This window comes from Pinus tabuliformis, chromosome X (genome assembly GCF_031772625.1).
Source record: "Pinus tabuliformis cultivar Carrire ecotype Pingquan chromosome X, CPIR1, whole genome shotgun sequence".
NCBI lineage: Eukaryota > Viridiplantae > Streptophyta > Pinopsida > Pinales > Pinaceae > Pinus > Pinus tabuliformis.
In genome coordinates, this window is record NC_142308.1 from 1,533,201,788 (window position 1) to 1,533,213,358 (window position 11,571).

The following is an 11,571-nucleotide window of genomic DNA, read 5'->3' on the forward strand; positions in this document are numbered from 1 at the left end:
AAGCTCGGGATGCTTCATCAGAAGATGGGAATGGGACTTCTCTCATTACGTTGCATGAAGTGATTGTGGGGTAAAAGGAAAATGGGAATGAGATTTGCATGAAAATCCCTGGTTGCCTTGCATGAAGTGATTGTGGCATAAAAGGAAAAAGGTTCTCTCAATGTGTTATCATCAATGCTATCATGCAAATGTTTTAAATAAAGATTTGCAGATTTCTTGAGTGCTTTTCCAAGGCATCATTTATTGCCATCAATTTAAACTCTGGCTGCATCATCTGCGTTTTCTTCAATTGCCCAATGGATTAAGCAATTGAGAGAAATGAGACTGTAGCTTTGCTCTTCTCTCCTCCTTTGGCTGAGCCAAAGAAACATAAAGAGGCTTGCCTATGACAACTTTCTTATTCATTTCTGCCAAAGCTCGAGATGCTTCATCACGGGATGAGAATGAGACAAATCCGAAACCTTTAATGTATCCATGAAAATCCCTCATTACCTTGCATGAAGTGATTGTGCCATAAATAGAAAACAGTTCTCTCAACTTGTTATCATCAATACTATCATCCAAATGTTTTAAATAAAGATTTGTTCCGGATTGCCCCCTTAATTCAGATTTTTTCAGTGCTTTTCCAACGTACAATTCCTTGCCATTTAAACTCTCAACGCACTTTGCTGCATTGTGTGCATTGTCAAAATTGACAAATCCAAAACACTTTGACTTTCCAGCTTCATCCCTCATCACTGCTACACTGGTAATTGTTCCATACCTTCCAAAGTAATTCCTCATATCCTCATCATTCATGGAGTCTGGTAAATTATTAACAAACACATTTTTAAACTTGGCTTCTCCATTTGTTTGTTGTGACTCTGAGTCTGAGTCTGGCTTTTTCATGAATTTTGTTTGTTGTGGCTCTGGCTTCTTCTTTTTCATGAATTTTAATTCTTCTCGCTTTTCCTTTTTCATAAAAGGGCCAACATAAACAGGTCTGTCGTTTATCAACGCACCATTCATACATTTTATTGCGTTTTGTGCTGCTTCGTCTTGCTCAAAATGCACAAATCCATAACCTTTGGATTGCCCTGATGCATCATCTATTGCGATCTTAGAAGAGAGAATGGGTCCGAACACACAGAATTTGTGATAGAGGGTTTTATTGTCTACTGCTTTGTGAAGATTCTTAATAAATATGTTTGCGGATCCACACTGGCGGATGCTGGGGTCACGCTGTGAGTACATTATTCGAATAGGCTTTCCATTAAGGGGTGTAAAATTCAAGCTGCGTAAAGCCTCGCTGGCATTTTCAGGGGTGCTGTAATTGACATAGCCGTATCCCAGAGAAGTCTTGGTCATGGCATCTCTGCAGATGCGAACACTGACCACGGGGCCAACCCGTTGGAAGAGTTCCTGAATTTGGGCGTCGCTAACATTCCTCTCCAGATCCCCCACATACAGAGATTTGGGCCCCACTGGTATATTCTCCTTCTCCTTCTGGCTGCCATTCTTAAAAACTCCCTGAGATTTGGTCCCTACGGATTCGTTATTAATAACCCTCTGAGATTTGGGCCCTGCTGATTCATTATTAATAACTTGTGATACTGATTCATTCTCGCTGCCATTATTAATAACTTGCATATTGTGGCTGCCATTATTAGTAACTGCAGCTTGCATATTGTGGCTGCCATTATTAGTAACTGCAGCGTGTTCTTCTTGGGATTGGACCTTAACTGCCATTGATGCGTCTTTGCTTTTATTTCTGCTTTCTTGGAATTGGACCTTAACAGCAGCAGCAGCAACTGCCATTGATGCGTCTTTGCTTTTATTTTTGCTTTCTCTTGAACCACAGCTTCCAAACCAGACCCTTGGATCAAAATAAAAATACAGACCAGACCCTTGGATCAAAATAAAAATCCAGACCAGACCCACCTTAAAGATATCGAAATAAAAATCCAGACCAGACCCACCTTAAAGATATCGAAATAAAAATCCAGACCCACCAATTGAATTCAATTTGAGTGGTGATATACTTGTTTAAATGTGGTGGAGTGGAGTGGATTTATATAGATAGATGTGGTGAAAGTATTGTGCCGGGCCGATCTTTCCAACTGTTATCATGCGTCGGCCTTTCCATTTGAATTTGAATTTGAATTGGAAATGGAAGATTGAATGGAAAAAGCGTGAAAATTTGAGCGTTGAGTGGTGGTAAATATTTAAATATGAGAAAGTCTGGAAAATCTAGTGGCAAAGTTAAATTTGCGTAGGTATTACATTATGCCAACAAACTCCTATTTTAGAGGAATGTTTAGGCACCAACTGCTTTATGATGACCTCCATCTTTATAGGATCAATCTTAAACTCCACTCCTCCAATCACATAGAATAATTACACCAAATACTGCTAGGAAACTCACATTTCTTGAGGTTTTTTTATTAGGTGGTGCTTCCTTTGTGTCTCTAGCACCTACATCAAGTTTGAAATGTGCTCCTCCTAAGTAGCATTGTAAGCCAATATATAATACATATAAACAACCACAAATGAATGTAAATAGGGGTGCATCACATCATTTATTAGTCTCATAGAGATGGTGTATTGTATAAACCAAATGGAATTACTATCCACTCATAGAAACATTGTCTAGTTTTGAAGGAAATCTTCTAGGTGTCCTCTTCTTTGACTCAAACCTGGTGGTATTCTAATTTTAAATCCAACTCGGTGAAGTATTTTGCATGTTACAAATAATCTAACAGATCATCAATGTTAGGTAGGGGATATCTATTTTTTAGCGTCATCTTAATTAATACTCTATGATGGATGCATAATTACCAATTCCCATCCTTATTTGGTACAATTATGATGGGTGACCCACAAGGTGAGGTACTTGGTCAAAACACACCCTACTAAGTAGCTGTTATAATTACTTCTTCACATATTTTGCTTCAAGAATGGACTATTTATACATCCCAATATTTAGCAAAGCAGATTCTAGAAATAATTGTATTTTGTGCTTCACTTCCCTCTTGGATGGTAACCCTTTAATCTCCTAGGACACTCCCATATATGCCTATATAAAATTTCCCAATTGTTTTTTCTACTCTTTAGTACAACCCTCGAGGGATTCCATTTTTCTTATTGATTCATCACTCGAATAATTTTCTCTTAAGTATAGTAAAACATATCTTACTTGAACTACTCATATGTTTGGCCTTGTTGGCACTTACTAGTGAAATATTTGACTTGTCTTTATGCACATTGATGATGATGGATTTTTCGTCTTTGATGAAGAAATATTAATTGGTTATTCTCTTATGTACATGTAGTGACTTCCAAACATGACTCCACTTATATAAAGTGGCAATACATCCAATTATACTTCATTAACATAATTAACACTTATAAAAAATATCTTGCACTATTTTGTTACCTTTATCTTTACATCCTTGTTTATCAAACCCAATGGATATGGGCTAGGCTGATCAAAAACCTTCAATCCAAGTTTGTTGACCAAACCACTATTATGAAATTAACCTGTTAAACTAAGCTGAATGTACCATCTACATTGGTCTTGATCTAGATCTTAATGTGGAAGAGTGTGGGCATCTCCTTCTATTCCTAGTGATCAAGGCCATGCAGATTCACCTTCATCTACACTAATGTGTAGAAAATATTCTCATCCACACCAGATCTTCTTTTAACTTGATTACTTTAATATATAGTTATAATATTTTTTCTTCCTAACCTTATTTTTGTAATTTTGGTTCAACTCTAAATGCAGTTTCCTGCACTTCTACACAGTGTGACCACGTTGCAGTGGTTGAAATGATTACTAAGATCTTTTTTTAATGTACAGTGGTTGTTGTTGTTGGGCAGGTACTATATTCTTTACATGAATTATATGCATCATTCTCATAGTGGGGTTCTAGGGGGGTTTCCATCCCCCCCTAGTTGGGGGGTATGTAGGGGGGAGTATCCCCCCGACACAAGGTTTGGAACAGTGCCAAAAAAATATTTGGGCAATCTTTTGGTTCTTTTTTTGGCATGTATTTTTTTTATTTTAGCATTTTTCTGGCACATGCTGGTTTTGCACATGGCTTTGTAGATTTGGCCAAAAGAACTATGGTTGTATTACAATCCACCTTAATTGATTGATGGTTTATGAATATTATGACATAGACATATCGTATTATAACATTGTAAAGAATATATATGAAAAAATCTTGTTGGTTTTCTCGTTTTTGGGTTTCCATGATAAAATATTTGTGTTAATGCACGTGCTTTCCATTGAATCTTTTCTATTTTAATTAAGAATTTGTTTGCAGAAATTATCTACGCAGGGTTAAAATCTACAGTTATCTTTCTATCTTCCTGCCTTCCACTTCTTCTTCTTCCCCTTGGAATATTTTTGATGCTCTTTCTCTTCCAAATCACTTGACTAACCTTTATTTTGGCCTTTGTTTTCCAATAACTATGCTTGTACACATGCATCATCCATTATTCTTAACTTGAAAAGCATCACTTGCTCTCACACACGACAATGTTAACCCTCTAGATACTTAAGGAGTGGTTGACAGTGTTGGATGTTGACAACATACAAGGTGTCTCCCCAATGTGAAGTCCCAATTAGACCTCACATTTTTTGGTGTAGGATCCCCATCCATATATAAGCTCCAGCCACCATTGCAAGTGATCTTAAAAGAATGCCTTGGATACAAAATGTACACAAGATTTTATGCACATAACTTTCGGGTAGCAAGTATGTAAGCTTTGTGAGGCATCAAGTGTAAGGTGTAAAAGGAGCTTCCAAGCGAGAGAGATAAGAACAAGCCTCTAATAAAAAAGTACTATTACTATCCCAAGAGAGACCCACGAGAACAATGAGAAGATTCATTGATTAACCTAAAAATAGTTCACAAGATAACAACAAGCATATAAACACATAACAACACCCATTCAACAATATCCATATCTAAAGCAATGAAATATTTCATTATCTTTAGTATGTGTAACACAACATATACCGCAAACATCTAAAGAATAGTCTTACAACATTTATGATACATGCATGAAAGATTGTTGGCTCCACAATCTTTTGATGACTAATGAAATATCCAAGTACATTGTTACATTGATGAAACACTAGCTCCAATAGTGGAACATGAAGCTACAACTTGCTTCTCCAAAAAAAATGATCTTCTCCCTTATGCACAACTAGAGAAGCCAAGGCCAAATCTCTAAAGCTAGGTCCAAGCCATTTTCTTGAGTTATGAGGGCTTATTTATAACAAATGGTAATGAATCTTGAGTTTCTTCATGACTCTTTGACTTCCATAACCTATGGGCTTCTATGTAACTCTTCATATTCGTCATATGTCTCTTCATATTCCACATGTGTCTCTTGGACTTCTTTTACATTACATTCATTAACAAAAGATAAAATTACATCAAAATGGTGGCTATATAGGAAAAAACTCTAATAAGACAAAAAATTCCTCATGAAGGAGAAAAGGACAAATCAGTAGCTTGAGCATGGAGTTCATTTCTGATGTAGGAGTGTCATGCTCTAAAGTTTGTCACGATAACTTTAACTTTGATGGAAGCTCTACAACATATCACATATTTACCTCTAAAGTATCTGATAATATGGTTTTGGAGCTAGACTATATGTTATTCCAAAGCCAAGATAACTTCATGTGAACTTTAGTTGGCACAATTGAATATTGTAGAATAATATTATTGGTGATCTCCAAGTCTTCTTGATTTGTTGCTTGCTTGATTTTTTCAATAAATTATTTATCTCTTGCATGATGACATCCTTGCCTCTTATTTCTCCAAGTGAACCCACATAATGAACTTTATGTTTATGTTCCAAGGACTCTAAGCCACTATGCAATCAAACATAAGGAGCTATGGTGTTGGTCACTTGTTCACTAAGGTGGGTGTAGTTCCATGTATGTAGTATCAACTATGCTTTATCCACCTCAACAGCTATATTGTCCTTCTTGACTAGATTCTCAAGAACAGTTGGACACTTGAAACCCCAATCTTGTATCAAATGTACACCTTTTCTCGTAACCTTTATAAGTTTCACGATATCTTGAGATTGTGGTTTTTAACACCATACAGAAACTACTTGCATACGAATTCTAGAAACTGAAAATAAACAATGGCAAGAGCATAAAACATAAAATAGATATGCACGAAGATTTTCCCTTGGATCCCAAAACCGAAACTACCAGATTAATTTTTCATTATATTTCTTTCAACATTACAATACATATATATATATATATATATATATATATATATATATATATATATATATATATATATATATATATATATATATATATATATATATATATATATATATATATATGCATGTCGAAGCATCCATAAACCCCAATACATTAACCTGGATTAGAACATAATCGTAGTTCCCTTGATCGGGTCTACAAAATACAATGGACAGAAAACCATCATGCCCAAAACCATGTGAAAAATCCATGCAGAAAGCCATAGGTAGGTCTGCCCACCTAATATAGGGTCCAGAAAAAAATTCCCAGGGTGCTGCCCAAGACCCTATGTAGGGGAGCTACTAACCCCTTTGTTAGTGCCTAGTGCAATGTATAGGGGGTACTGCTAGCCACCCACGAGTGGGGTAATTGTGGAAAGAATATAACACAAACCAACATTCTCCCACTTGTTGTTTTCTTTCCACAGGGGGGCACAGGAGAGAATAGTCATTGATCCAGCCCTGTAACTCCCATTGTTTCTCTACACCAAGAGAACTTCTCAGCGCTCACAGACTTTGTCAATGCATCTGCAGTATTCTTCGAAGTGTCCACCTTTACCAGCAACACCTTTTTGTCCTCAACCATATCCCTCACAAAGTGATATTGAACATCAATGTGCTTTGTATTTAAATGATAAGCAAGGTTCTTTGCTAAGAAAATTTCACTTTGGCTGTCACAGTCTATCCTTATAGCTCGTTGTATTAACCCCATACTTGAACACAATCTTTGCAACAAACTACTTCCTTGCCTGCATGAGTGGTAGCCATGTATTCTTCCTTTGTAGTTGAAAATGCCACTACAGACTGTCTCTTGTTCATCCAACTGACTGCACCTCCAAATAGGTTAAAAACATACCCAATTGTATATCTTCTCTGATCTAGATCTCCAGCCTAGTCTGCATCAACAAATCCATAGATGTCCAAAACTCTGTCCAATCTTGGTATTCCTTGGTAGCACAAACCATAATCACTAGTGCCACGCAAATACCTAAAAAGCCCGTTTCAATATTGTCTAATGCTCATTCCCTGGTTTTGACATAAACCTTCTCAATACCCACACTGCATGTGCAATCTCTGGTCTCGTACAAACCATTGCATACATCAGGACCAACTACACTTTCATATGGAACATGGGACATGTCTTCTTCCTCTTCTTGTGTCTTCAAACATTGTTCAGCTGATAAATTTACACCTACAAGAATAGAAACCTTCATCAGTTTACTATCCTACATATTAAACCTATACAATATTGTCTAGACATACTTCCTATGGTTTAACCAGAGCTTCCTCTTTGCCCGATATCACTTAATTTCCATGCCCAAAATATAGTTTGCAGCACCAAGATCTTTCATGTCAAATTTCAAGGACATTTGGGTCTTTAGATCCTAGATAATTTCTTTGTCAATTCCAACCAGCAACATATCATCCACATATAAGACCAGATAAATAACATGGTCACCAATTAATTTAAAATAGACACATTGGTTTTCTTTGCTTCTGGTGAAGCCAAGTCCCCGTATAAATGTATCAAATTTATGATACCACATTCTTGGTCATTGTTTTAACCCATACGTAGACGTTTTTAACCTGCATACAAGTTATTTCTTACCCTTCATCGCAAAGCCTTTAGGTTTCTTCATGTAGATCTCTTCTTCAAAATCCTTGTGAAGAAATGTTGTCTTCACATCCATCTGTTCTACCTCAAAATCAAAATCATCAACAACAAATAAAAATAATCTAATAGAAGCTACCTTGGCAACATGAGAAAAAATATCACCAAAATCAATTCCTGGCACCTAGGAATAACCTTTTTCTACCAACCGAGCTTTGTATTTCTCCACCTTGCCTTTTTCATTCATCTTCTTCTTAAACACCCATTTGTTGCCAATGGGTTTCCTTCTAGCCGACAACTCCACCAGATCCCAAGCCTCATTTTTGTGCAAAGATGCCATTTCATCAACCATGGCCTCTTTCCAGAGTTTTCCATCCTCTGAATCTATTGCCTCCCTCATAGTTTTGGGATCATCATCAGTAATAGATAAAGAAAAATTTGAACAGAAAGTAGATGGACTATACCTTTCTGGTTGCCTTCTTTCTCAAACTGATCTTCTCACAGCTAGAGTTTGTGACTCTTCATCTTTTGATTCCTCTTCTGTTTTGGAGTCATGTTTGGCCAATTCAATATCTTTGAATTGTCAATCATAAATTGTCAGCCAGGGTACGTAGACTGTTGAAGTATATGTGCACAATATGTGTTAGAAGTTATTCGATATGTTGTTATGTAATTGTTAGGATCTAAACTTAATATGGAGGTGGTGTTTGTTAATTATGTTAGAGTTACAATCCTTGGAGTTATTAGCTAATTTCTTGGAAGTTTAATCTCTATCTAATTAGTTCATGGATGATATGAGAGTGGTCCTACTTGTATTAGATTGTTTTGAGATTTTTTTTCTTGACTCTTTATGCTGCAACTTCTAACTCAATGATCCAAAATGGATCCAAATACCATATAAGTCTTCAAAAATCACTTAAAATATAAAAACAATCGCATGAGAAAATAGTGGAAAATAGGCTTATCGGCGGTCAATGGAATGATGTGTTGGAAATAATACTGAGAGGGGGGGTGAATCAGTATTATCTAGCAATTTAACAAATCTTCCTTATTTGATCTTTTGAATTATTCTTGCATATCAGTACCATAAAATAATGAGCATGAACAAAGAAAATAGACAGTCACACCAAAGAACACAAGATGTAAGGTGGAAACCCAATGTGGGAGAAAACCACCTGCTGCAATATGTCTCTATCTTCTTTCAATTTAGAAATTCTTTTACAATGATTTTGTACTGGTGCAGTCCTTTACCAGTACGCAGGCTGCAACCTGCAGAGAGCTACAACTCTCTCTCATTCTCCAGTCTCTCCTGGAAGGGAGCTACAACCCCCTACTTCTTTTCATGAAGAATCAAATGATCAACAAGTATACAACAGTTACAGTCCACTACAGTTATCAGATCAGTAATCACAGAACTAACCCAGAACACTTTATGAACAGAAAAATACAGTCAACAGATCATCTTAAGATAGGGACGCAATTTTTCTTTCTGTGGCCTGCGACTGGACGCAGTTTTACCTTCTGCTGCTCTGCGTACCGACGCACTGTTCCTTTAAACTGCTCTGCGTACCGGCGCACCCAACAATACTATCGCGCCACGTCTTTTGCTTCAGAGACGCACCCAATAATACTATCGTGCCGCGTCTTTCGCTTCAGAGATGCACCTGAGCCCTTACTGTACTGCGTCTCGGCGCACTTGCACTTCACTGAACCTGCATCCCTTCAGATATAAAAGATATGAAGACTTCAGAACTAGCCCAAACAGTCAGATCTGCAGATCTGATCATGCGCCATAGAGATCACAGTCCATTAGAAGATTCGCCCTCATAGATCTGGACTAGATCACACCAAAAGATATTCAACCAAAGATGATGATTAATCCAAATGAACTCCTTTGCTTTATATAGGCAAGCTCCTCCCCAAAACATGGAACAATACCACGAGCCGACACCATAGAAACACAAAACCGTCGGCTAGATACCACACAAGAAACCCCCTCGTGCTTTTCTCTGTCTTGAAATGTGTGCACTGGGTGGACGCACCCCCTGAACGGCTGGCCTGCGTCCCTGGACGCGGGTTCTGCATGGTATACTTGCGGGGACGCACTTTCTGAACAGATTGCCTGCGTCCTTCTTAAAAATAGAGAGCTGATCATCAAGAATAGTGATCTACCACCTGAATGGGTTGCCATCAAGGACAACACCTGAATCATAATGCCAACAATCTCCCCCTTTGGACTTGATGGCAACCTCATGATCTTCAGCTTCATTCTCCCCCTTTGACATCAAGGGCAAAGGGTATGCTCCCCCTATGCTCATGCTCCTCCAGATCTGCAAATAACCAGAAATCCACCATGAAAGAGATAGAGACATATTGCAGCTATTTCCAAGATCTCCTTCTTCATAATGCCAACAATGCATTATGTGCTCCCCCTGAGCCTGTACCATCAATAAGAAGAGGTTCAACAAGATGATGCATCAACAACCCCCAGTTTTTGCCTGAGGTATTCAAAAGTGTCCCTGGGCAACGGTTTGGTGAAAATATCAGCAACTTGTTCCTTAGAAGGAACATACTCCAACTTGACCTTCTGTTCAAGTACTTGTTCCCGGAGAAAATGGTACTTGATTGGTATGTGCTTGGTTTTTGAATGCATAACCGGATTCTTTGAGATGCTGATTGCACTTGTGTTGTCACATAAGATAGGGATTGGAGGTGTACAAGTGATTTGATAATCCTGCAAGGTCTGCATCATCCAAAGGAGTTGGGTGCAACAAGATGCAGCAGCAACATATTCCGCTTCAGCTGTAGACAAGGCAATTGAACTCTGTTTCTTGCTGAACCAAGATACCAGTCTGGAACCCATAAAGAACGCACCACCACTTGTGCTTTTCCTGTCATCCACGCTTCCGGCCCAATCTGCATCTGTATAAGCATGAAGAGTGAGATCTGTATCTCTAGGATACCATAAGCCATAATTTTGAGTCCCTTGAAGATATTTGAAAATTCTCTTCACTGCCTGAAGATGAGTCTCCTTCGGATTTGCCTGAAATCTTCCAACTATTCCAACTGCATGCATGATGTCTGGTCGGGTACCTGTCAAATATAGTAAACTTCCAATCATAGATCTGTAGGTTGGTTGATGTACTGCTGCAGATTCATCATTTGCACTGAGACTACATCCTGTGACCATGGGTGTACATACTGGTTTTGCATCTTCCATGCCATATTTCTTCAAAATCTGCTTGAGATACTTGGTTTGAGATAAAAGGATTCCTCCTTCCTTTTGTTGGATTTGCAAACCAAGGAAGTATGTCAGTTCTCCTAGTAAGGACATTTCAAATTCTTTCTGCATGACCGAGGCAAAGCTTTGACTCATAGCTTCTTCATTGCTGCCAAAAATAATGTCATCTACATACACAACAAGTATTAGTAATTTGTCATTTTCAACTTTTATATACAGATTGCTATCTGCTGAACCTTTTGAAAAACCTTGTTGATGAAGATATTTGTCCAACCGGTAGTACCAAGCCCTTGGGGCTTGTTTGAGACCATAGAGAGCCTTTTTCAATCGGCATACAAGATTTGGATCATTTCCAAGAATGAACCCATCTGGCTGTTCAATGTACACTTCTTCTTCCAAGTCTCCATTCAGAAAGGCTGATTTTACGTCCATTTGA

The 11,571-nt window shown here is 37.9% G+C and overlaps 1 pseudogene; it reads right to left on the reverse strand.

Moving 5' to 3' along the window:
* Positions 1-285: 285 nt before the first annotated feature.
* LOC149145883 (polyadenylate-binding protein 8 pseudogene) lies at positions 286-1,797 on the reverse strand (annotated as a pseudogene).
* Positions 1,798-11,571: the final 9,774 nt, after the last annotated feature.